Source organism: Pinus tabuliformis, chromosome 7, assembly GCF_031772625.1.
Source record: "Pinus tabuliformis cultivar Carrire ecotype Pingquan chromosome 7, CPIR1, whole genome shotgun sequence".
NCBI classification, from domain to species: domain Eukaryota; kingdom Viridiplantae; phylum Streptophyta; class Pinopsida; order Pinales; family Pinaceae; genus Pinus; species Pinus tabuliformis.
The window spans coordinates 1,274,299,547-1,274,325,444 of NC_142293.1; the positions used below are offsets into that span (position 1 = coordinate 1,274,299,547).

Sequence of the window (25,898 nt, forward strand, 5' to 3'; positions counted from 1 at the left end):
ACCTTTATCCATTCCAAGCCAATGTTGGGAGGAGGTTTCAATGGATTTTATCACAGGTTTACCCAAGTCTGAGGAAAAGAGTGTCATCATGGTGGTAGTTGACAGACTTACCAAGTATGCACACTTTTGTGCATTATCACATCCTTTTAAAGCCAGTACAGTTTCTACTGCATTTATGGAAACAATTCAAAAGCTACATGGAAACCCAAAGATTATTGTAAGTGACAGAGATCCCATTTTCACAGGAAATTTTTGGACAAAATTATTTTCTTGTCTTGGTACTCAGTTAGCTCATAGCTCATCTTATCATCCTCAATCTGATGGGCAAACTGAGATAGTAAACAAATGTTTGGAAGGATATCTTCGTTGCTTTGTATCTGATAAACAGACACAATGGGTCAAATGGTTGCCTCTGGCTGAATGGTGGTATAACACTTCCTTCCATACAGCAACAAAAATGACCCCATTTATGGCACTTTATGGGTATCAACCACCATCCATCACATCATATTTAAGAGAAAATTCTAAGGTTCAGGCTATGGAACATCACATTGAACATCAACAACAAGTCCTCCAACTCTTAAAGGATAACCTCGTGTTGGCACAAAATAGAATGAAACAACAGGCAGATCAACATCGCAGTGAAAGAAGTTTTGATGTAGGTGATTGGGTATTCCTACGGCTACAATCATATAAGAAAATGTCCCTCAAGCAAGCTAAGAAGGATAATAAATTATCACCAAAGTATTATGGTCCGTACAAGGTGTTGCAAAAGATTGGTACTATGGCATACAAATTGGAGCTTCCTGCAGCTTCTCGATTGCACCCAGTTTTCCATGTTTCATGTTTAAAGAAGGTTATAGGCGACAAGATCCCAGTTCAAACAATATTTCCAGAACTTGACGAGGAAGGAAAAATTATATTGGAACCAGAAGCAGTCACAGAAACAAGAACTTGACAGCTACGAAATCGATCAATTTCAAAGTATCTTATCAAGTGGAAGAACTTATCTGCTGAAGATTCCACATGGGAGGATGAGAATTTTATGCAAAAGTATCCAGAACTACTCAAGCGTTGAGGACAACACTTTTTTGAAGGAGAGGGGCATGTTGGGTCCCCATAATACTAGTGATTACCCCATTACTATTGTAGTTATACCCCTTATTAATATTGTTGTGCCCCTATTGCCCCATATTGTTATTACTGTGCCCCATAGAATCCCTCTATTGTTATTTTTGTGGCTTTATATTATTATTGTTAGGTCGGTTGGATTATATTGTGACTCCTTAGACTCCTATATATAGAAAGGAGGTTTTGTCATTTGAATCATCCAAGAATTGTTCATTTATGTAATGTAAAGGAGGTTTCCCCCTCGAAGAGGCTGAATTCTAAGGCGTTGATCTATCTTTTCTATATTTTCTTGAGCTGGTTTCATAACATGTGAATAAATTAATGTTTGGGACTACACGAAGTGGGAGGATCTATAGAAATGAAGGTAGCGTAGAGATAGAAAATAGCCCCTTGATTTCGCCACGGCGGGAAAGTGAGGAAGAGCTCGCGAAGGTTTCTCCGAGAAGCGCAATCAGTCTAATAAGGCAGTGAATTCCGCGCATACCACCCCCACCTACACCACCACCAGTTTCACCATCATCACCCCCATCTCTACCCACACCACCTCTGCCACCACCATAGTTCAATATGGTGAGTGCAATAAAATTTTCGGTATTCAGAGGAGTAGGGAACGAAGATCTGGACCAATTTTGGTTCGTGGTAAAAGTTGTATGGGAAGCACAAGGAGTCATGGATGACAATATAAAGAAGGCAACGTTGGTAAGCATGTTGCAGGATCACACACTAATATGGTACATTAAGCATTCTAATGACCATTTGAACGCAGGGATCGTAAATATCCAGGTCACGCTAAATAGGGAATTTAGTAGGCCAAAGCTTGAGACACAATCGATTATCAGGTTTAAGGAAATCGCAATGCTTCCAGGCGAGACCCCATGTGATCTGGACCAGAGATTGAAGAGTATGATTCGCGAAGCCAACATGACCATGACGGATGGACAACACCGAGCATGGTTTGGAGAATCACTAATGCCACATTTAAGGACGGCGCTGTCACAACAGAAGGTATCCACCCAGTCCAAAGCTTTGGAGATTATGATGAGACTGCACGAGACCCCAATACAAGATCCTAGTTTGGGGGTCCAACAAATCCACGTGCAAGTGTAAAAATTGTGTCTAGAAATGCAGAGTTTGAAACTAGACAGGACAACTCAGCCAGAGGTGTGTAAGGAGGTATGGTGCATAAAATGAAAAGGCCATGGGCATGACAAGAACCATTGTCCAGTCTTTGCGAACTAGTTGGCAAGAGGAGGGCCGATGCCATTAAGACCAAAGGCACAAGTCAGACTAAGCATGGTGCCTGCATTATGTTGTGTGATTTGTCAGATAGGAGGAAAACACACTACAGATAACTATCACCTATTACAGAAGTATATGCAGACGTCGCAACAATTATTCTATAATTTCTGTAGGGCGGTAGGCCATGATGAGCATACCTACATAAATTATGAGTTGATGATGGATCAGACTCCTACCTACAGAGTACAGACCGAAACGCGAGCCTTCGATCCAAATGCAGGGATGGTGCGCGCTGGATTTCAGGGGCTCGAATGAGGTCGAGGTGGAATGGGACCAGGAATGGGTCGCAAACAACTGATTTGTTACAGTTGCGGAGGGCCATGGCACTATGCCCGTGATTGTACAAATCCAATGAGAGCATCATGTTTATACTGTACCCAATTTGATCATGAGATGAAGGATTGCCCTACAATGATAGCGAGGTTGTGCAATAAAGGAGTACTCCAGCCTCCCTCGACTTAGAACCTACAAATGATGAGGTTTGAGGTGCGTGAAGAGGACCCAAATATAAACATAGTGATTTGAAGTAGTATCACAATAGGAGATGACAAAGGTAAGCAACTAGAAGAAAGTGCGTGGGTTCGCAAGGCTCCTACAAAGGAACCTGAATTTGATTGGGAGCACGTGAAGGAGACATTCATGGAAGCTAAGAAAAGCTTCACGGAGGCCTCCACTCCAGGTGGTAAGGATCAAATAGAACCGGGGATGGATCCTTCAATGCTCACTACCTTTCTGGAGACATTCATGAAACTGTTGTGTGACAACAAGGCTGTAAAAGGACTACAGGAACTTATCACTAGATGTGCTAGGTCAGAAGAACTACACATAGTCTGGAAACTTGGGAAGCATGCATTGTGAATAGGAAGGGAAATGAGATCAACTGCGCAAATCAAAGAGTATGAAATGGATCAAGTAATTCTGGATCTCAGATCAGATGCGAATGTACTTCTAAAGAAAACATGGGAATGCATGGGCAGACACGCGTTACAATGGTCTCCTATTCAATCGCGAATGGCAAACCAGTAGAAGATCCTATTGATGGGAAGGTTGTAGGGGATAACAGTAGACATCAAAGTTGTGAGTGCGCTGGCAGATTTCAAAGTGATAGAGATTATCGATGACAACAATCCCTATCCCGTGCTACTGGGAATAGATTAGGCCACTGATATGAATGAAGTAATAAATCTAAAGAAGCACAAAATGATTTTTGAGAAAAAGTCACTACGCGTAGTGGTACCTTTAGACACTGTAGAACGAGTGCGCTACACAGAGCTGATGCATGACGATGATAGTGATGACGATCTTGACTGTATCTACAAGATAACTGCTCGAGAGCAGGATAGGGTGAATCCAACAGTAGATGGCAGAATTTCGCGGGCGTGTGAAAGCTCCTGCACTTCGGACGTAGACAAAGAAATAGAACAATGGCAGAATCAGTTACACGAGGTAACCATGCTCAATTGCAACACGATGATAAGATCAGTACACTGAATGAAAACAAAGGTAAGGGATTTGCCAATGTATGACAGGTTGACAGCAGTGGATGACTTCCTGAACAAATTTGAGAGTGAAGTGTTAGAACAGCAGCGTCTTGACGCTTTGAAATGGGCACTGCGCGCTAGGCCCGCAAAGTGGTGGGGTATGCAACAGTAGAGTTTCGGGGACTGGCGCGAATGCAGAAAGATGATGTGCTTACGGTTTGAGGAGCCTTAGTTGAGGATGGAAGCTCAACATCATGGACGAAACAACCTGTGTGCTCACCTTTCCAAATGGATACAGGCGTATGGTACATAGCCCACATGAATGCACACCGCTCTCATGATCAAAAATGGGAACAACACACAGAATCAGGCAAGACAAAAGCGTGAATGATGAAGTATGATACAACCTAACACACCCAAAACCATAAGTGGGTAAGCCTTTGACAAGCTGCGTGAAGTGTTGAACAGGGTCCACCAAGTCAGATGCACCGACTGGGACCTGTGCGTACCAGTAGTTGTATGGGCTTATAGGACCATGTGCAAAACTCTGACCATGCAAGTGCATCGAAAGTTGAAGTGTGAAGCAAGGGCTACAATTCCTGTGAGGCATGCGAAGCTGAGTTCATGCGTAATAACACCTGTAGATACGATGCTCCACACAAATCAGAACAAAGAAATCACAGAGCTATGCGAAGCAGAACATATAAGACTTCAAGAAGAAATTCATCAGGGAAACTTTAGGCTTCGTGAACTTGAAAAACACTAGGTATGGCTAAGGGAGAAATCACTTTAATGGATGCACTAGTCAAGAGGCTGGAAAACGAAATAAAGGAAGCATTTCTCGTCGATAAACCAAGGATGGCAAGGCAAGGTGTGTATGATCATACTAACGAATTGGAGGACTATTACTGAGAATTGGTTAGTTTGCTGCCATGGCTGGGACCGCATATCGCCAAACGTAGTAACCAGGGTAGCACATTGCAAATAGTAGAGTGTGCAATGCCGATCACCATAATGAAAGATAAGGATTCTTCGAGAACCATGTTGGAGGACGAAATGGAGCCCCGCATGGGTGGTGCATTCACCTGACTAACCATAGGAAGAACAGTCTTAGTGCTCCAGGCAGTTGAAAGGAAGTGTGGGACTATAAAATATTCTGCATGGGAGCTGCGCGATATTGGAGATGCGTGCAGAATCATAATGTCGCAGGGTTTGCGACTGCACAGGGAGGGTTGCGCTGCCGCATGGGTTGGTTGGGAAGTGACCGTTGGTGTCACTCTTCATGATGGGATGTCCGATTTGAGGCCAAATGGAGTGGGTGGCGGGCATTTAAGATGCGAGTTATGGGCAAGATTTAGGAAAATATGCTGCCAAGAAAGCATTAATAGCCCGAAATTGGGGGGAATGGTCGAATTAGAATTCAACAGGCGCTATAAAACTCACTGGGCTAGCCAGTGAACAACACTTGGTCATTTGAGAATTGAGCGTTTGAGCAAAGCATAGAGTGTTGAGAGCTGAGCGATAATTGAGCCCCTAAGTTCACGAGAGATGGAATACAGTCTAGAGATGATGACGACCACTAAGGATGGGTTGGGGATTCAAGAGGTAATCGCTGGCGAGGCCACGCAGACCCAAATGGTGGGGGATGTCCCAAAAGCCGTCGAGGTGGTGACAGAAATCCCCAAATCATCGCGAACAATATGGCCCAAGAAGGATAAAAAAGAAATGGGTCCAGTACGCATGTCCCCGAGGAATCTGTGGCACATCAAACTATCTACGGAAGATAAGGGGAAAGCAGTCACAATCAAAACAGATGAGGAAGAAGAAGACTTACAGGCCCTGATTGCCACAGTAGAAAAAGAAGAAGACATGGAGGAGGATATCCAACTGTTGCGCTCTGCAACGAAACTTACAGCATATGTCCCTTTGTGGAAAGGGAAAACCAAAGTGCCAAAGGACTTGGATGAAGTGAAAAACTCACTCCAGACCCCGCTCCTCCCGGATGGTATTGTATTTGAGGGCATGCAACTAGGCCGCGTGCCAACCATGAAATTCGAAGACTGGGACCTCGCTAACAGAGAAAAGTTCCCGAACCTAGAGACCAGGAACTTAATGAAGCAGAACATCGAGGGGGCAGTGATAATGTTAGAGCCGTGGAAATTATTGCATGGTGTGGAAAAGGCCGGGTTGCTACATTTGTTAAGGATACCACATTTCCACCACGCACCCATCACCATTTTTGTCATCAGGTAGCTACTCTTCCTGGTACATGATGGGTATCTATGGCTAGAGGAGCCTATTCCCATCACAGAAGACCTCATTCACCGTATCTCTCAGCTCCCATGTAAGGGAAAGGACCCTGCGACTATAGCTGGAAAGGGTAGCAATTTGGCTCTTGCAGAAGCCATGAAGGCAAAGTATAAACTGGAGAAGAAGAAGAGGGGATATGCTATCTCTAGCATCAAGGACAAGGGGGTGTGCATAGCAACTCAACTCCTGGCTAGTAAAATTATGAGAAAATGTTGCGCTGATGAGGTACTAGTGCCGGTGGTCGCGTTGGCTGAACAATGCGTAGAGGGGGTCCAGTTCAATTGGGCCGAATTCCTCTGCGAGGAATTTTTGATAAATTGTCGTGAAGCCCAGGAGAAGGGTAAGACCTTCCACTACACGTGGTTGCTCTTATCCATATTGTTGGTAGCGGGAGAACTACCGGAGGACAGTCAGTTCCCCAACATTGACAGGGAGCTACTAGAGGCCGCGAAGTATGCTTCACTTTGGGCCACGAAGGATGAAAAACGGGTTCGTGACACAAAAATTTTCTTGGTTCTCATGGAGGTGATCATTCGAATGTGGATCAATAGGATGTCGTGCCTGTCACCTACGGTGCACAATAGTCTGTAGAGTTTTGCAGACTTCAAAGCTAATATGCACAACATCTACATCAGGGCACGAAAGGATCTGATGAAATACTGGATGAAGCTGTCATTTGCAACCACTAAAGACGTGATTTTTACTATATTAGTAACATAGCCTCCCGAATGGTGCACTCTAGACCTGGAAGAAATGGAGAAGGCGGCAACCCAGAAGAAAAAGGATGATGCTAAGTAGTACGTCACTCAGTTGGCAGAGAAAAGGAAAAATGAAAAAGCCACAGTTGAGGTAAGGGTAGCACGTGAAGAGTCACAAAAGGCCGCAAAGCAGAAGAAGGCCACAGAAGCAGCAACAATAGCACAGGTAGACGAGGGCCAAGCAATGTCCTCAGGGCAGGAGGCAGAAGAAACAGAAACAACAGAAGGGAGTGTAGACCCAGGGACCGCATCCACACAGCTAAAGTGGCCACACATCGCAGAGAGATCAGGCCCAATGAAGAAGGTCAAGGCCTCAAAGTTGGTCATTGACCCGATCACCTTAACCGAAGGTGATCTCCATGAAATTGGGGAGACAGTCCGCGATGTCACAAGTGAAGCGCTTCAGGAGTTCATGCAAGAGCATCAGACTATGTTGGGGTCCCTCAGGGCACAACTTCAGGAGTTACAGGTGCATCCCCCTTAGGAAGGCACCCTTTCCACGCACTTCACAACAGGAACTTCAACAGTAGAACAGATGTTGCACACAAGGATGGAAAATACAATAGTATTGCCAGAGGGAGCACTAGTGTCATCCAATGCAATGGATCGGATGTCACTTAGCATGATGAAATACCTTGGCCTTAACCTAGCTGCCCTTTCCCAGGAAACATTATATTAGTTACAGGATGGGATAACAACAGAGCTGCGGTCCAGGGAGAGCCGCGCGATCCAGGTTCTTAGCGAGCAGAAAATTAACATAGAACAACTTAGCTTGCAGTGTGGCGAGTTGGTGTCACAAAATCAAAAATTGGTGCAAACAGTAGATGACACATGTTGACGTGTCCCAGAGCTATCAATCGTAGCAGATCTACAGGTAGAAGTGTAGATCCACAGTTTGGAAAGTGGAGTTTGTGATGCAAGATAAGAGACGACAAGGGTGCAACTGGAGCTGAATCTCCAGATTGTCGAGCTACGGTTGAAGGTGCAGCCTTATACTCCTTTGGAAATCAGAGAACAATGTGCCAGCGCTATTGTAGCAGGGTTGGAAGATATTGGAGGTGTAGTGCACGACTGTATGAATATGTTGGAACAATCACTGGAGGTCCTCATGACTTTGCAGGAGGATACCAACATCTAGCGGTTGGAGACAGAGGCACGTGAACTCCAGCAACAGTACGACAACATCAGAGGGACTGCGCAGACAATAGTCCTCACTCAGCAGCTTGCAAGGATGCAGCAAGCCAAGGTATTAAAGGATCAAGTGAACGTGGCATGCCATAAGGAAGCAGTTTTCAAATAGTGCGTCTAGCCATGGATTAACGAGGCCTTCACAATCACAACAAATATTGAAGGGAAGCTCACGCAAATTCAGGGGATGCATGCATAAATGCAGGGCAACACATCGAAAACAGAGGCCTCAGAAGAACGTATGCAACAGATTCAACAAGCAGCGACTCAATGCGCTATGGACATCAGGAATGTTTGGGACCAGTTGGAGGGACTTCGCGCCAAGAGTGACTCAAGGGCGAGTGACGATGTTTGTGTTGGGGGCCTATTGGGCATGGAATCCCCCCACAATATGTTTTTGGGCTCAAAGCCCAAGTTTCAAGTAATATTATTGCAAATCCCCATGAATTGTGGCCGCGGAATGTATGTCAGAGTCATAGGGTTTTCCACCCTAAGTTTGAATGTAATGTCAGCCTACCCATGGTCCGCGGACTATAGGAATTGTATAAATAGAGCGAAGCTCTAAGTTGTAAAAAATATAGAGGATGATAGAATCTAATGGATATAATACGATAACGAAGTATAGAAGAAGAGTCTAAGTGCGTCGTGGGTCGTAGTAGTAGGAAGAGGCTCTACAGCTGAGTGCGCAGAGGCCTAGTAGAGTCCACAACTAAGTGTGCGGACCCTTGTAGCTGAGTACGTAGGGTGGAATAGAGTCTGTAAATGAAGGAAAAGAATAATAAAGAGAATTTTTATCTAAATTATGTGTATCTGTTCTTGTGTTATTATATGTTTGATCTCATTTGCAATTATACTGTTTATTTACTGCGTGCACTTGTATGAATTATGATTATTGTTAAGTATAACTGAAAGCAAACAAATAAGCTAAGTTAATCAACTAATATCAGGCTACTAGTAAGGACTTGGGTAATAACACTGTTCGGGCCCCGAGTAGGGCTGCACGAAGGCAACATCTCAGGCTGTGAGGTATGGGTAAGTGCGCGTAGCAATGTGCATGCAGGGTCGAACCGCAGACCACTTGAAACCATCAGACATCTCCAGGGTGCAGAAACCTAGTTCTAGCACCCTCCCATACTACTTCGGGTGAGACCTCAGTCTGCACTCCGCGGACTATTTCTGAAAGGGCCAGTAGTACCGGGATTTGTTTGGCTAAATCACCTCTGAACCTGGGTCAAGCCCCAACAATCCAACATTCCCTCTCAAAAATCAATCACTTGAGTTGAGTATATGATTAAGCCCAAGAACTTGACCATCTAGAAATTAGAGCAAAAGTCTAATGGTAGTGCACTCCCTCTTTTTTCAAGAACCCTATTGCCAAAAAAATCTCTTGTATGCTACCACATACTATGTCAATTATAGCCTTGGAAGCCTCCACAATGTACCTATTCTTCCTTTCTGCAAACTTCATTAAGGAGGCCATGGAAGAAAAATTCATACCAAGAAAAATACAAGGACAACAAGTTGACAAAAAATAAAAATAATAATAATGGGAAAAAATGAAGTATTTATCTCTTGATTAAGGAAGAAATTTCTGAGAAATTTTCAACTCCCTCTCAAACAAATCTGAGAGAGAAACTCAGAAACCTATCATGTGCCTAGAGGCACAACTATACAAAAAGATTATTGATATTAGTTCCTAAAGGAATAATTCCTTTGTATTATTCTAAGGTGGATTCTCATCATCATCATTATCAACATTGGTCGTTGATGCATGTTTCCTTCCCTTCCCTTTATTCTTAGGACATTGAGAGGCATAATGTCCAAAATCATGACAAATGAAGCATTTTTTCTTTAACCTTTCCTTCGTATTATGATATTTAACATGAGTGATTCATGAAGCATTTTATCTTTAACATCTCCTTCATATTATTATATTGAACATGAGTGAGTATTATCCCTATACTCTTCTTATCAAACTTTCCAAAGTTATTCCTTCCTTTCCCTTTCCTTGTATAAGCTACAAAAGAATGAGTTTCTTTATCCTATAGATTCTGCAAGTTATTATTTAACAACAATCTAGTATCTTCTTGGAAACAATCAATTCATAGCTTATCAAACTTATGCATATTTTCTCGTGCACTACTTCCCTCAATAAATGGATACCATGGGGAAGGAAATCCATTGAGAGCCTCTGTAAATAGTTTTGTATCATCAATGCTATCTCCAATGGATACAATCTCATATTTTTTCTGGGAGAATCTCATGAGATATGATACAAAATAATCATGACAATACGAAGATGATTTCTTAAGTTTAACTTCCTATTAGTGTTATTTCTCTCATGCAATCCTACGAGAGCATCATATACTTCGTTGGTAGCCTTCAATGTAGCAATATGAGGAATCAAGTGGTCCTTTATGGAATCTACTATGATTCTCTTTGCCTTAGCATCGTTCTTATTATACTTGGCTTTCTCCTTTACTCACTCTAGTTCTAGGATAAGTTTCTCCACGTGATCCTGAAGCTCATTCTCTTCCAAGATAAGGAGTATCCTGGTCTTCCAAGATTCAAAGTTGAAGGAACCATATAACTTGTTTTCAACTCTAATACTTGGTTCCATTATGACAAGATATACAAAAAAAGTTAAGCCACTAAATCTGTGTCTCTTAGGCCGACCTCAATGGCTTCTCTTTCAACAAAGCTTTGATACCATGTTGAATTTTCTACAAGGTGAGTAGTAGAAAACAATTTTTGGATCTGATAATTACTACCTAATGATATTCAATCAGTTTATCTAAATCCACTAATATCATTGAGCAATTATACATAGAAAATATCAGGAGTAGATACAGTAAAGATCATAGAATGAAAACCATGCACGATAGAGACCATATTATTTACCTTGGGAGAGAATCCAAAAATAATTATTTAGGAGAAATCATTCTTTATCAAGTTTTCCAATTCCAATTTGTCCAGAAATATGTGCCAATTTCAAATCTAGATTACCAATCAAAAGATGGTCCAAGTAGGAGCAAGTCAATGCTAGTTAAACTGACCAAAATGCTAAGAAGTCAACACTAGTTAAACTTCAACCCTATGAATATTGTAGTCAATTGTGGTCAAAGTTCTACAAATGTGTGGCCCTCATACAACTCGATCACCTTTGGTCAAACTCAACCCAAAATTGTTCAGTCAACTCGGTTAAAACTTGGTCAAATAGAGAGAGGCAAACTTAGTTAAACAATCAACTCATCCTCCTTTTCTCCACATGTGAAAGCGTCCAAGACATCTAGTAAAAATGAATAAGAAAATCACCTTTTTGGTGGAGAAAATGCGATGTCACATCATCTATATATACTAGTCAAATGGAAGTAAATTTACCCAAGGGACACACCATTTGATGAGTTGGGACACCTTGTCTTCCTGGGATGACTTGGTGCCCCAAATTTTTTATTTTTTTTTAGACCATCTTGGAGAGTTCTTTGGCATGCGATAATACCTCTTGATGATACTCAAAAAATAAACACCTAATCTATTTCATTAGTATTGGGATTAGCTATATCATCTACTTGGGCACCTATATGTTGCACCTCTTCCTCGTCTTAATTCAAATCAATTATATCATTAGTTGGCCTAGTAGGTTGAGACTGTTGTGGTTGATCTAATATTTTCTACCCAATTATTGATGCATTTCTTCATCTTCATGTTTCTTTTTATTTTCTCCCTCCTACCTCTTCTAAAACTCTTCAACAACCCTATTTTTTCCCTTATTCTTGTACTTTCTCTTGCTCGCTTTCTTTATTGAGTTATTCTCGTCACTCCCTCTTCCTCTACTTCATATTGACGTCATTTCTCTACCTCTCCTTCTACATTCTTCTTAAGAAAAATTTTCTTCCTATTTCCTTTGTAGTTCTTCCTTTATCTCCTACTGAAAATCCTATTCTTGAAGTGATCTAACCTATTCCTCATAGATTTATTTCAATTTTTCACCCTTCCTTATTTAAATTTCCTATATATCCTAGATTCTTTTACTTCCTCTTTAGAATCCAATCCTTAGCATATTTCTCATATCTTTTCATCTTTAAATAATGACTTAAATATAGTGACATGAGACATACTTTTCCTTTCCAGAGTATCCTCCCAACTTTGGGAAACTTCAGCGAAAACCTTATCTCACAATTTCTCGTGACCATATGGATAGGGATACCTATTCAACATGATTTATAACTAATCCCTTAGGATCATGTCTCCTAAAACTATGAGGGTCAAATATGTACTCAATTTGGTTGATTACTCACTGTTTAGCATGCTTAGTTCCCTTAATGGTGTAATTTTATATATAGAAACCATAAGGAATAAAAAATTTCTTCTTTTCCATTACTATTGAGATATTAATACCTTAAAGAATTATTTGATAGAAAATTTCCCCTACCACCAACCTATTTATGTTATACTTGGTTAAAAGATGAGGTGGGGTAGTGACTCCAAAGAAATTAACACATGTTTATTTTTTTCCACGTACTAATGCCCAATGCATGAGATGATTTTCTCAACATGATTGGATACTATTGGACATTCTTTGTAAAACATAATAGAATATAAAGAAGACGAGAAAAATTCACAAATCATTACCTAAGACTTCATGTGCTTGTTATCTCACAAAATTTTAAAATAAACATAAATTCATGTTATAGAAACATGCAAATTAAGGTTTATATTAGCAAAAACATTCTTGGCTCAAATCACATTCAATAGGTATGAAGCCATATAGAATGAAAGATCTTGACCTATTATTTTTTTCACATTACAAGTTTTCTCAATGATGATACTAATATGAGTATAAATAAAGGTTGCTTAGTTAAACATTTTACCTATTATAGACACTATGTAAACTAAATGAAACTACATTATTGTAAATTGATAAAAATTATTTTTTGCATACAAAGGATCCCATAATTCTTTGATGCTTTACCACCGATGGATTTATTGAAGAACTTTGTATCTTCCTTCCACCAACAAAGCAAGATTTCCTGTAACAACCCTCGTGAAAATTCCATGTAATAAAGTTAAAAAAATAACCACGATTGATGGAACACTTATTCCAAGTTGAATGATGGGCAAGACATCCTAGGGGGTGTTCATTTGATTATTTATGGCTAAGGAAATTAGCGAAGACAATGGCTAAGGGTTTGGAAAGACAAAATGGAATTTTTGACACATTTATTCATGAAAATAATGGAAATTAGGAGAAAAGGGAGTTGAAAGGTCATAGGTTGCATGTGAGGAGGAACATGAAGGAAAATAATGGAAAATGAAGAAAATAGAGGCCTCATTCATAAAAAATGATTTTGAGGATTAGTTGGTAACCTTTTGTCAGTGCAGTTTTGAAGCTCTCTCATTATTCTCTCTCCCCCTCATGCTCTTGGAGACTTAGAATTATCTTGGAGCACTCTTGGAGGGTGTAGCATACTTGGATTCATGGAGCAAGAAGGCAAAGGAAGAGCAGGAAATCACAAGAAGGCATCGAGATCAACAACTACATCAAATTTTTTTGTAGATATCAAGTTTCATCTATGTTTCCTTCACTAGTTTTTGAATGCATGGCATATGCATGTGGTTTGTTGGTTGTGATCTGTCATTGGCATGGAGGATGTATGGGATTGACAGTGGATTACCTAGCCTTGCCATTTTATGGATAGCCATGATGATTGTGGGTTTATTTCCTTGTTGTGTCTTTTGGTTGGTTCTCATGTTTCCTTAGCTTGAGTTGAGTTATTAGTCTCGTAGCCTTGGTTAGACAAAAGATCTAGAGCCTTGGAACAACTTGGGCTGAGTTACTAGTCCCGTATCCTTGGTTGGACAAATTATTTGGAGCCCTGAAACAACTTGGGCTGAGTTGCTAGTCCCGTAGCCTGGGTTGGACAAATTCTCTGGAGCCATTGGTGGGTTGAGTTACTAGTCCCATAGCCTTGGTTGGACAAATGCTCTGGAGCCCGGTAAAAGTTGTGGGTTGAATTACTAGTTCCATATTTGGGTTGGAAAAATGCTTTGGAGCCTTGGATGGCTAGGATAGAGACTAATCTGATGAGGGTTTTGTGATGTTTGACCGTGAGGTGGAATCACTGTTTGATGGGTGGACGTGGATTTCCTATGGAAGCCCTGGATGGTTTTTGATTGATGTGTTTTATGAGATCCCACATTCATGCTTGGAATATGGCACGGGGGTGAATGACTAAATAGAGATTTTTCTCATCCATTCTATGATTGGGTGGAACATGGAAGTCCCATCCCGGGTTTAGATTTTGCATCATCAATTAAAGTTTATTTCTCCTTGTATTTCTATTAGCATTTTGATGGATTGTACATGGTCTATATGGCTATACTTTCATGGGTATTTATGTCCCTATTATGCTATTTATGTATGTGTTTTATGATAGCATCCATGTATGGATTTCCTCATGTTTTTACTTGTAATTGAATGATCAATGTATCTATGACCTAATGGATGGAATGGTAGTTGATGTGTTGAGGCATCAATGGTTATTAGTGATTCTCAGCTAAGTATGGGACCCATATGATCAGAACTATTAATTACACCTATATATTACACATTTGCAATATGTTTGACAAAATGCCTGTCGTGGCTAGTAGTGGTCCAATCAAGGTCTTGAACAAGTATTTTCTTTAATACTGTCATTTCCATGTTAATTTACTGATCTAAAGAGATGGTTCAATTATGGGCAGTGACTTGGGCTCTAGGCCTGAACAAGTGGCTTAAATCCTAGAGTCGCTGGCATAGCACTAACTGTTTTGGTCTCTGGTCCCTAGCAGGTAAGCCTATGGAGCAACTTTGAGTTGTTGTTTGCACTCATGCCTATAGCATGGGAGCAATTGAGCCTCAAATTGTCCAAAAACTCAGTAGGATCCCAAGGCAAGTTGTCTAAAGTATTTTATTGGTTCCTGAGGGTCATGTAGCTAATAATTGTGTTTTTACAGTGTGTCTCCATCGATTCCACTTTCTTAACGTGACTTGGGAGGTCGAATCATATCATAGTGGCCTCTCGTTGCATGTTTACCCTGGCTGGCTGGTAGCTTGGGTAGATGTGGGAGGACAGTGTTATAGAATGGTATCAGAGCATGGTTCACCCCCCGGACTGGATGGGCTATGTGTTGATCATGCATGCATGTTAGTTGCATGTGTCTCTCTCACCCTTGCATTCCATGTGCTTGTGGTATTTGCATGATTTTGTTCATGAGTGCAGTGATGTCGTCATGTGAGATTTGAGGTGTTATTGTGGAATGCATCGTTGTGAGTGTATGGTTGGTTACATGTTGATTTATTTTGCTTACATGCATCATGTAGTATTCTTGGTTACATTCTTGCATGTTTGGTTACATTCTTGTATGCTTAGTTGCATGTATCATTTTTGCAAGTTTGATTTTCAAGATTTTTTCATTTACGCATGATCGTATGTGTTTATGCATATGTGTGGATAGTTATGCATCATTGATGCATGTTCGTGTTTGCATGTGATCAATTGTATATTAACATAATGATGTTGGTTGTCATGTATGAGTTTGTGGTGTATGTTGTTGTCGACGTCATGCATTGATGACTGGACCCTAGCTAGAATGATAGTTGCACAGTTGTATGCTTATGTTTTATGTTTCTATATGCTTTCATGATTATGTTATACATGTATCACGTTGATTTTTTGATCTTGCAAACAAGGTATCCTCCCCGAGCTGTACTAAGGTATGTTAGTTTATTGTGATTTGGATTAGTTGACATGATATACCTTGTAGGAAGAAATATCAAATGGCTAGAAATGGTGTTGACTACAAAGACTCTCCTTATGAATCTGAAGAACAGTATGGTGTTGGGAACTCTTCCAATTTGGCAGTAACAATAAGAAGTTTAAAGGAAGAGATAAGGAGTTGTAAGGCAGATACTGATAGAATCATACAGACACAGGAAAATATAGTAGAGGTAAATGCAGTGATACTCTAGAGCTTGTCAGATTTGCAGTGGAAAGGACCACTTCAGATCAGTCATGAGAAGGAGGAAAAAACTAATGGGGCATATGGCAGTAGATCACATGGTGGTCAACGATTAGATAGAGATGACATAATCTCATATGGAAGATTGTTGGACACTTCAGAGAAGAGAAGGGATAGATAATCCTTACATGAGGAGTGATAGGGGATACTTGCCCTATGAGTTTAATAAAGAAAAGCCACCTACTTTTGATGGAGAGGTAAAGAGATCACAGGATACAAAGGCTTGGTTACTCGGTATGAAGAATTTCTTCAGGTTGCATGAATACTCATAGAACATGAAAGTTATAAAGGCTACTTTCAGTCTTAAAGCAAAAGCAGACATCTGGTGGGAAGATGTGAAGAATGTTAATGTGGAAGATCTGACTTGAAGTGAATTTGAGTAGTTATTCATGAAAAAGTATCTATCAGAGAGGTACTTTAATGATAGGGAAAAAGAATTATATGAACTAAAGATGGGATCCATGACAGATGATGAGTACACCAGTAAGTTCTTGGAACTGTTAAGGTATGTGCCTTACCTCAAGGAGGAGAAGGCTAAGATTGAGAGATTTGTTAGTGGGTTACCAGTTGCATTCAAAGATAGGATTAAGTTCGATGAGCCTAGATCATTGGAGGAGGCTATCTGGAAATTGAATCATTGTATGAACAATAAAAGAATCAAATTGAGACGAATCTAGATTGGAGAGGTAATACAAAGAACAAAGGCAAATGGGACAAGAAGAGAGTAAGACCATAGGGTTTGGGTAACAAGGAGAATGTTGCACCACCTAAGATGTTCAATGCATCACATAGAGGACAGGGACAAAGATCTGAGGAGAAGAATAAGGAGCTCGTGCAATGTTGGACTTGTGGAGGAGGTCATCACAAGAGGGATTGTCCACAATGCAAGAGTGGTAAGCCTAAGATATACAGTGTGCAAGAGGCAGAAACTATTGGAGATATTGGTCAGAGTATTCTACGTATCTATGCAGCCTTGGATAACAAGCAAGCATAACATCATGCATCTATCATTGAGATGGATGGTAAGATTTGTAATCAATTTATTTCTATTTTGATTGACCCTAGATCTAATTATACCTATGTTAGTCCTGACTTGGTGGATAAGTGTGCTTTGGGTAAGGAATTGCATGCAGAGTCTTGGTTAGTGTAGTCAGATATAGTTACAAAGAAGAGAGTGCATCATTGGGTAAGAGTTTGCACATTTGATTTAAATGGTATGCCTACAACAAAAAATTTGAATGTGCTACCATTGGGTTCATACAGTATGTTATTGGGCATAGATTGGTTGTATCTACATAGAACCAAGGTAGACTTCTATGATAAAGCTATTGAGTGTGTTGATGACAATGGAGAACCAAGAGTATTACAAGGTAAGAAGAAAGCTACACTAGTTATGATGGTGATAGTTATGCAAGAAAAGTGTAGTCGAAGGAAGGGGTGCAAGCTATTTGTAGTACACATTTCTAGTGATAAGCGTAAGGAGGCTGAGGATGCAAATGTGTTGAATAGGTATCCAATTTTGCAGCAGTTTCAGAATGTATTTCCTGAGGAAATTACAGAGTTTCCACCTCATAGGGAGGTAGACTTTTGTATTGAGTTAATGTCAGGGGCAGCTCCAACATCAAAATCACCTTACAAGATGAGCACATCTGAGTTTGTTGAGCTAAAATTGCAGTTAAAGGAAATGTTGGACAAGGGATACATTAGGCCAAGTGTATCGCTTGGGGGTGCACCGGTCTTGTTTGTGAGGAAGAAAAATGGTACCCTCATATTATGCATTGAGTACAGGAAGTTGAACTAAGTGACTATCAAGAACAAATATCCTTTGCCAAGGATTGATTACTTGTTAGATCAACTGAAGAGAGGAGTAGTGTTCTCAAAGATTGATTTGATATTTAGATACCATCAGGTACGCATTAAAGAGGGGGACATCTACAAGACTACATTCAAGACTAGGTATGGGCATTATGAGTTTGTTGTTGTTCCATTTGGCTTAACTAATGCTCCAACTACATTTATGTGTTTGATGAATAATGTGTTGCATCCATATTTGGATAAGTTTGTTATTGTGTTCATTGATGATATACTAGTGTATTCTAAAAATGAGGAAGAGCATGTTGAGCATTTAGCAACAATATTGAGTTTTTTGAAGGCGCATTAGTTGGATGCTAAGCTCAGCAAGTGTAGTTTCTTTCAGACTGAGGTGCACTACTTGGGACATGTTGTCTCCAAGGAAGGTATTGCAGTTGATCTAGAGAAGATAAGGGCCATCATGGAGTGCATAGCTCCTAAGAGTGTGGATGAGGTGAGATCTTTCATCGGTTTGGTAGGCTACTATAGGAGGCCGATCAGGAACTTCTCGCGGATTGATTATCCCATTACATCCTTGTAGAGGAAAGGTAAGAAGTTTGAATGAACTGAGGAGTGTGAGGTTAGCTTTGAGTAGCTTAAGCATTTGTTGACGTGTGCACCAGTACTACAGATTTTAGATCTAGACAAATAGTTTTTGGTATACACAAATGATTGCAAGATGGGGCTTGGTGGAGTCCTTATGAAAGATATATAGGTGGTTTGTTACGAGTCCTAGAAAATAAACTAGCATGAGTAGAACTACTCAACACATGAGCTTGAGTTAGTAGAGATTATACATGCACTGAAGATGTGGAGGCACTATGTTTTGGGCAGGTGGTTTGTGCTTATGAGTGATCTCATTGGGTTGAGATATTTGTTTGACCAGCCGAATCTAAATTCTAGGCAGGCTATATGGTTGGCCAGGATTAATGAGTTTGATTTCGAGATTAGGTACATCAAAAGTAAAGAGAATAGGGTGACACATGCTCTCATTAAACATATACATGTACATCACTTAGCATCTATGAGCTTTTATGGGACAAATTTACAGGATAGGATCTTGGAGGCAAGTTAGTAGGATTTCAGGTATATGGAGATTGTGCGTAGGCTACAATAGGATGCTCATATGGGTACATGTGATATTGCAAGTACAAGTATACGTACAGGTGCTGGTACAAGTGTAGGTAGTGGTACAGGTATAGGTGGCAGTATAGGTATAGGAACAAGTACATGTATAGCTACATGTGCAGGTACATGTACATGTGTAGGTATTGGTACATGTGCGGTACATGTACATGTGTAGGTATAGGTACATGTAGTGGTATAAGTACAGTTGGTTGTACAGACATAGGTACAGGTACAGGTGCAGGTTCACAAGGCATGGATTATTGTATTACAATAGATGGATTGGTCATATTTCGAGAGATGATATATATACCGAATAACAGTGAGCTCAAGAAGGTGATCTTGAGTGAGTTTCATATGAAACCATATTCAAGTCACCCAGGTTATCAAAAGACACTAACAATAGTGAAGATATATTATTATTGGCCGAATTTGAAAAGGGATGTAGCAAAGTTTGTGGTGAGGTGTTTCAACTTTCAGTGAGTGAAAGAAGAGTGTAAACATCTAGGTGGACTGCGACAACCGATCACGATTCTCGAGTGGAAATGGAAGGTTATTTCCATGGATTTCATAACAGGGTTTCCGAAGACAGTGAAGCAGCATTATTCCATCATGGTCATTGTGGAAATGTTAACAAAGGTTGCACACTTCATTTTGGTGAAGTCTACATTCTCAGCTAGTGATGTGGTACATGTATTCATCTAGATGTTGTTTTACTGCATGGAATTTCGAGGAAGGTTGTGTCAGACAAGGATGCAAAGTTCACTTCCAAGTTTTGGAAGGAGTTATTTTCAGTTTTGGGAATAGAGTTGGCCTTCAACACATCTTATCATCTGCAAACAGATGGATAGACATAGAGGGTCAACAAGATATTAGAGGACATGTTGAGGACGTATGTGATGCATCAACAATAGAAGTGGGAATAGTATCTCCCTTTGATAGATTTCACATACAACAATGATTATCAGGAGCCATTGAGGATGAGTCCTTTTGAGGCACTGTTTGGGAATATTTTTAACACTCTTATTAGTTGGAGTGATCTAGCTAACAGGGTATTGATTGGACCAGATATATTAGTAGACATGGAATAGGAAATACAGTTAATCAATAATAATCTAAAGGAAACACAAGATATGCAGAAGAGCTATGAATATAGGAATAGATTTTTGAAGGAGTTCCAGGTTGGGGAACAAGTGTACTTGTGCATCAAACCAAAGATGAGCTCCTTGTGGATTGGATCATGTGCTAAGCTAGAACCATGATTTTGTGGACCCTTAAGCATTATTGATAGGATTGGGCTAGTATCCTATCGACTTGCGCTGCCTCCGATAGTGAAAGTGCTACAGATCCATTTGGGCACATCAGCTCCAACTTACAAATCATTACTATTAGGGCCCATCAAACCCTAATTCAGTTGTTACATGCCCTAAATGAAGTCAACCATCATAATGCCTCCTTCCCAAGATATTCCATGACTGAAATCATCCAAAAACTGCATTAAGAAGATCACCGCAGGCATGCCTTCATCAGGGTGCACTGCAGTGCAGTCCAGTACACTGCCTGGGTGTTATGCAGCGCCCTTGAGCCCTCTTTGGCCTTTGTTGGGCGAATTTGAGTGAAATTTCATTGGGGTTTGGGAATATTCTTATCCATTGGATGCATCTAGAAGCTTCCTAATTTTTTATACTCCTTTGAGCTCGAATTTGGATGAAGTAGGGAGTTAAGGAACATCAATCCCTTTATCCCTTCCTCCATGGAACTAAATTCTAAGTTTTGGAGGGAATTCATTATCACCATTTATGGCATAACTTCCTTCATTCACCTATAAAAAGACCACTCATCTAAGTGATCAGGGGCTGGAAATCATTGAATTATAGGGAAATGCTGTTAGTATGAGACTTGAGTTGATTTCAAGTATTGTAATGATTTCAAAATGTCTTGCTTGTTATGAGGAGAGGACGGGATTGAACTGGAGAAGTGATGCTGAATCAAGAAAATTGGGTTGTAACTCTTCATTTTACTAATAAAGTGTTCAAAGCTTTTTCCATATGCTTGTGTTATTCATTGATGCTTTCATATGTGTACTATGTACTTGATTTCATACTATGTTTAATCAATAGATCATTATCATATGCTTTGATTGGTTTTTGTCTTCTTTCTTTGCAGGTACTCTTCAAGCAGATTAAGTAGGGAGAGGAGTGAAAAAATTGGTCAAGGGAGATAAGGAGTAAGCGAAAGCTATAGGTAGGCTTCTTTACCTCTTATTTAATCTATTGATCATAGAAAAAGTAGATAATGCTTTGCACTGTTGTTCTAGACTTAGCTACTAGTCTAGGAGTTTAAGCATTTATCCGTAGACACTATAACTTCCCAAAACAAATTGGCAACTCCACTGGGGAGTGATCATTCATCTCAGTATCTTATCAGCCTCTTAAGACATTTCTACATACTGTACTTGTGGCCGTTGATTGAATTTCAGTCTTCTTTCATTGAAAATTGAGTTAAAATTGTGCCAAATTTCCTTTAAAATGGCTTACTATCACTAGCGTAGCCCAATGAAGGACAAAATGTGCTACAATGCACTTCCCACATAGATCTAGTGCGCTTCAGTGCATCGTCTCTCACTGTTGCCTACGCTGATCCCTTGAGGGTCAGTTTCCCATCTAGGAGCTGAAGTTTTTTGCCAATTTTCTCCTATTTGAATGATTTGTTGAATGTTAATGATGTCTTGTCTATGAAAATAGTTTTTCATCTCCTTACCTAGCCCTACTTAGACTGGATTGATAAATGTTTCTTATGTATTTACCCTGTCATTTTCAATCTATAGTCGAAAGTTAAATTTTTTTGGTCGATTGATCTTTGTCGAAAGAAAGTGTCGTAAAATCGTCTTTTCCTTCGAAAATTTAATTGTCGTAGAGTCCTCATTAATGAATGATTGATTGATTGATGTGTGCATATGATTAGTCTTTTCATTGAAAGTGTCACAATTCCTCATTTCTTTGAAAACAAAAGTGTCGTAAAGTCTTCCTTTCCTTGAAAAGAAATTGTCGCAAAATCGTCATTTTTATGAAAAGAGTTTATTGATCAATTCTGCATTAGTTTTCCTTTTTGTTCACTCACATTAAGGGAATTCAAAAAGAAATACATGCATGTTGCATTGAAAAATTTGTGTGTGTGATGATAGGAACAGTGTAGGGAATTTGCATTTAGATTGGCTCTTTTCTCTTTGATCAAAAGAAATATGATTGCTCTATCCCTAAGTAGCTAGGATTTTCATCGTTAAATTGAATGGAAAGAATGCTTATCATATTAGTTTCATTTTAGGAGTTGCAAACATACATCACGTGGTGAACCTTGAAAGGCAAATTCTAAAGAAGATCAACTTAAAATTTATCTGAATTTACCTAATGGAGCATTGTCACCTACATACATCAATGGAAGGTTTCTCACTTCCGGTGATAGGTTGACACTACTGGCCTTCGACTGAAAATCTTTGTATGGTGTTCGACATCAAATCATTTATTCACACCATGTGAAATGTACTTCAATACCTTGAGGGTCATTATCATTATTGGTGATTCCTCTCGCATCTGTTAACGGCTTACATCATTGGCTAGTAATCAGACGATGTCTTCCCATGTTTGACTTCAGATCATCTATTCACATGGTTAGACTTGTACTTGAGTGAAAGATTGAATGAGATTGAAGACCCCGGATCTAGTTTCATCCATCCGGGTTATGATATTTTTAGGAGTAATAAATTATATGTACAATGGCCTTACATTCATGGTCATCCATTCAGGGGTCTATATTTGTAGATGACTATGTTTGTACATGTAATGAAATTTTATAAGCTGAGCATGGGTATGCCTTCCCTCAGCAAGTTCATGAGAAAAAAAAAATTATCATGATATATGTATTGTAATTGATGCAGGTCACCTTCCACTTTGAAACCTCCTCTCCACATGATAAATAATTTCACTCGACATACATATTTAGGACTTCATGCTTTAGGGGGCAACTGTTACAGATCCATTTGAGCACATCAACCCCAACCTACAAATCAATACTATTAGGGCCCATCAAACCCTAATTCATTTGTTACATGCCCTAAATGAAGTGAACCATCAGAATGCCTCCTTCCCAAGAGATTCCATGACTGAAATCATCCAAAAATTGTCTTTAAGAAGATAAGCACAGGTAGGTCTTCATTAGGGTGCACTGCAGTGCAGTCCAGTACACTGCCTGGGTGCTATGCAGCGCATTTGAGCCCTCTTTGGCTTACAGTGGGTGAATTTGAGCAAAATTTCATTGGGGTTTGGGAATATTCTTATCCATTGGATGCATCTAGAAGCTTCCCAATTTTATCTACTCCTTTGAGCTCGAATTTGGATGAAGTAGGGAGTTAAGGAACATCAATCCCTTTATCCCTTCCTCCATGGAACTAAATTCTAAGTTTGGGAGCGCATTCATTATCACCATTTATGGCATAAATTCCTTCATTCAACTATAAAAAGACCACTCATCTAAGTGATTAGGGGCTGGAAATCATTGAATTATAGGGAGATGTTGTTAGTATGAGACTTGAGTTGATTTCAAGTATTGTAATGATGTCAAAATGTCTTTCTTGTTATGAGGAGAGGATGGGATTGAACTGGAGGAGTGATGTTGAATCAAGCAAATTAGGTTGTAACTCTTCCTTTTACTAATAAAGTGTTCAAATATTTTTCCATATGCTTGTGTCATTCATTGATGCTTTCATATGTGTACTATGTACTTGATTCCATACTATGTTTAATCAATAGATCATTATCATATGCTTTGATCGTTTTTTGTCTTCTGTCTATGTGCAGGTACTCTTCAAGTGGATTAAGTACGTAGAGGAGAGACAGAATTGGTCAAGGGAGATAAAGAGTAAGCAAAAGCTATAGGTAGGCTTCTTTACCTCTTATTTAAATTGTTGATAATAAAAAATGTAGATAATGTTTTGCACTGTTGTTCTAGGCTTAGCTACTAGTCTAGGGGTAAATTTAAGCTTCCCTATAGGTTATCTGAAGGGAATCACCCCATTCACCTTTGTCCCTATCTGGACAAAGACAAAAAAGTGTTGGATAACCGTCCTACTTCACCGCAGAAAATTCCATCTCATTACAGGAGACTCTCCCTTTCATCATGCTGGGGGCATGTAAACCAATTTCAAGCATAGTTTTTCATGATTCAATCTTGTGTAAAAATGAAACTAAATTGAAGCATAGTTTTTGTTTCAAGCTTGTGTAAACATGAAACTGAACCCAAGTATAGTTCGCTATGGTTCAAGCTTGTGTAAAAATGAACCCATTTCCATTTTTAACCCTTGTGATTGCCATTCTATCAACCTCTTCCGTCAGATGAGCCTTGGTTTTTTCTCCCTCCATCGTCACTATCTGCTTGGCCGATCATAAGCTTTCACTTGGTTGTTTTACCCTTTTTGAGGGACAGTTGCAATGAGTGGTCTTATTAGCCAGCCTCTTCACATCAATCAACATGTTTTGAGAAGTTCCAACATCACCAAAACTAGATTCTACCCTAGACACCACTCGTTCCTCAAAGCGGAGTCTTCTTTAAGCTCTTTTTAGACTCTCTAAATATGAAAAGATTGTCGAGCGCTTGTCCTTTCCAGCTCGTTAAAGGATTGGAAATGATATCTCTCTTGTATTATTTTATGCTTTTTTCAGACTTGAGAGATTAATTTACGAAAAAGAACTTGTGGAGTTTTCTTTTCGTCCCTTTTCAAACTCTATAAACATGAAAAGGACCGAGTTATCTTTGTCGTTAAACTCGTTAAAAACATAAAATAGCGACAAACTTGTCCATCTAGACAAGACTGAGTTTCACCTTCGCTAGACTCGTTAAAACATCAAATAGCAATGGATTCACCTGAAGGGTGAAATTATACAACAAGCATATGTTATCCTCCTCAAGCTTGATTAAAAATAAAGAGGTATGAGTTAGCAATGATTGGGGAAATTGGAAAAAGGGGAAAACACTTTATGGTAGCAAGTCACTCTTGAACATGAAACTTTCACCTCATCACCATGACTATGTGGGTTGGGTTATTTAGCTTGATGGTTATCACACTGTTGGTCTATCATACCATCCATTACTTTTTTGTGGGTCAATGCCACTAATTCATCTTAGTGTCACTGAAATTTTCAAGAGAAGTCATTAAGTTAAAACTTCATCCTTTGCAATACCATAAACCTTAATTTTCATGACCGCCATTCTAGAACCTTTTGTAGTCAGTTGATTTTTCATCTCCGAAATCATTTACCTCATTTCATGTCATTGATGTGGGATACATCAAGGCCCTCCTGTGATGAGTCACTTCTTATCGACATCAGCGCATTTCCAAGAAGTTGACTTAGAAACACTCCTTCAGTACATTGAGGCTTGCATACATCAATGGCAGGTTTCTCACTTCTCGCGATAGGTTGACATCACTGGCCTTCGACCGAAAGACTTTGTATGGTGTTCGACATCAAATCATTTATTCACACCATGCGAAATGTACTGTAGTACCTTGAGGGTCATTATCATTATCGTTGATTCCTCTCGTGTCAGTTAACGGCTTACATCATTGGTTGGTAATCAGACGATGTCTTCCCATGTTTGACTTCAGATCATCTATTCATATGGTTAGACTTGTACTTGAGCA

At 39.7% G+C, this 25,898-nt stretch overlaps 1 pseudogene; it reads left to right on the top strand.

Moving 5' to 3' along the window:
* The first annotated feature begins 5,459 nt into the window (after positions 1 to 5,459).
* LOC149252114 (ubinuclein-1-like) overlaps positions 5,460 to 25,898 on the top strand; it is a 37,249-nt pseudogene continuing 16,810 nt past the window's right edge.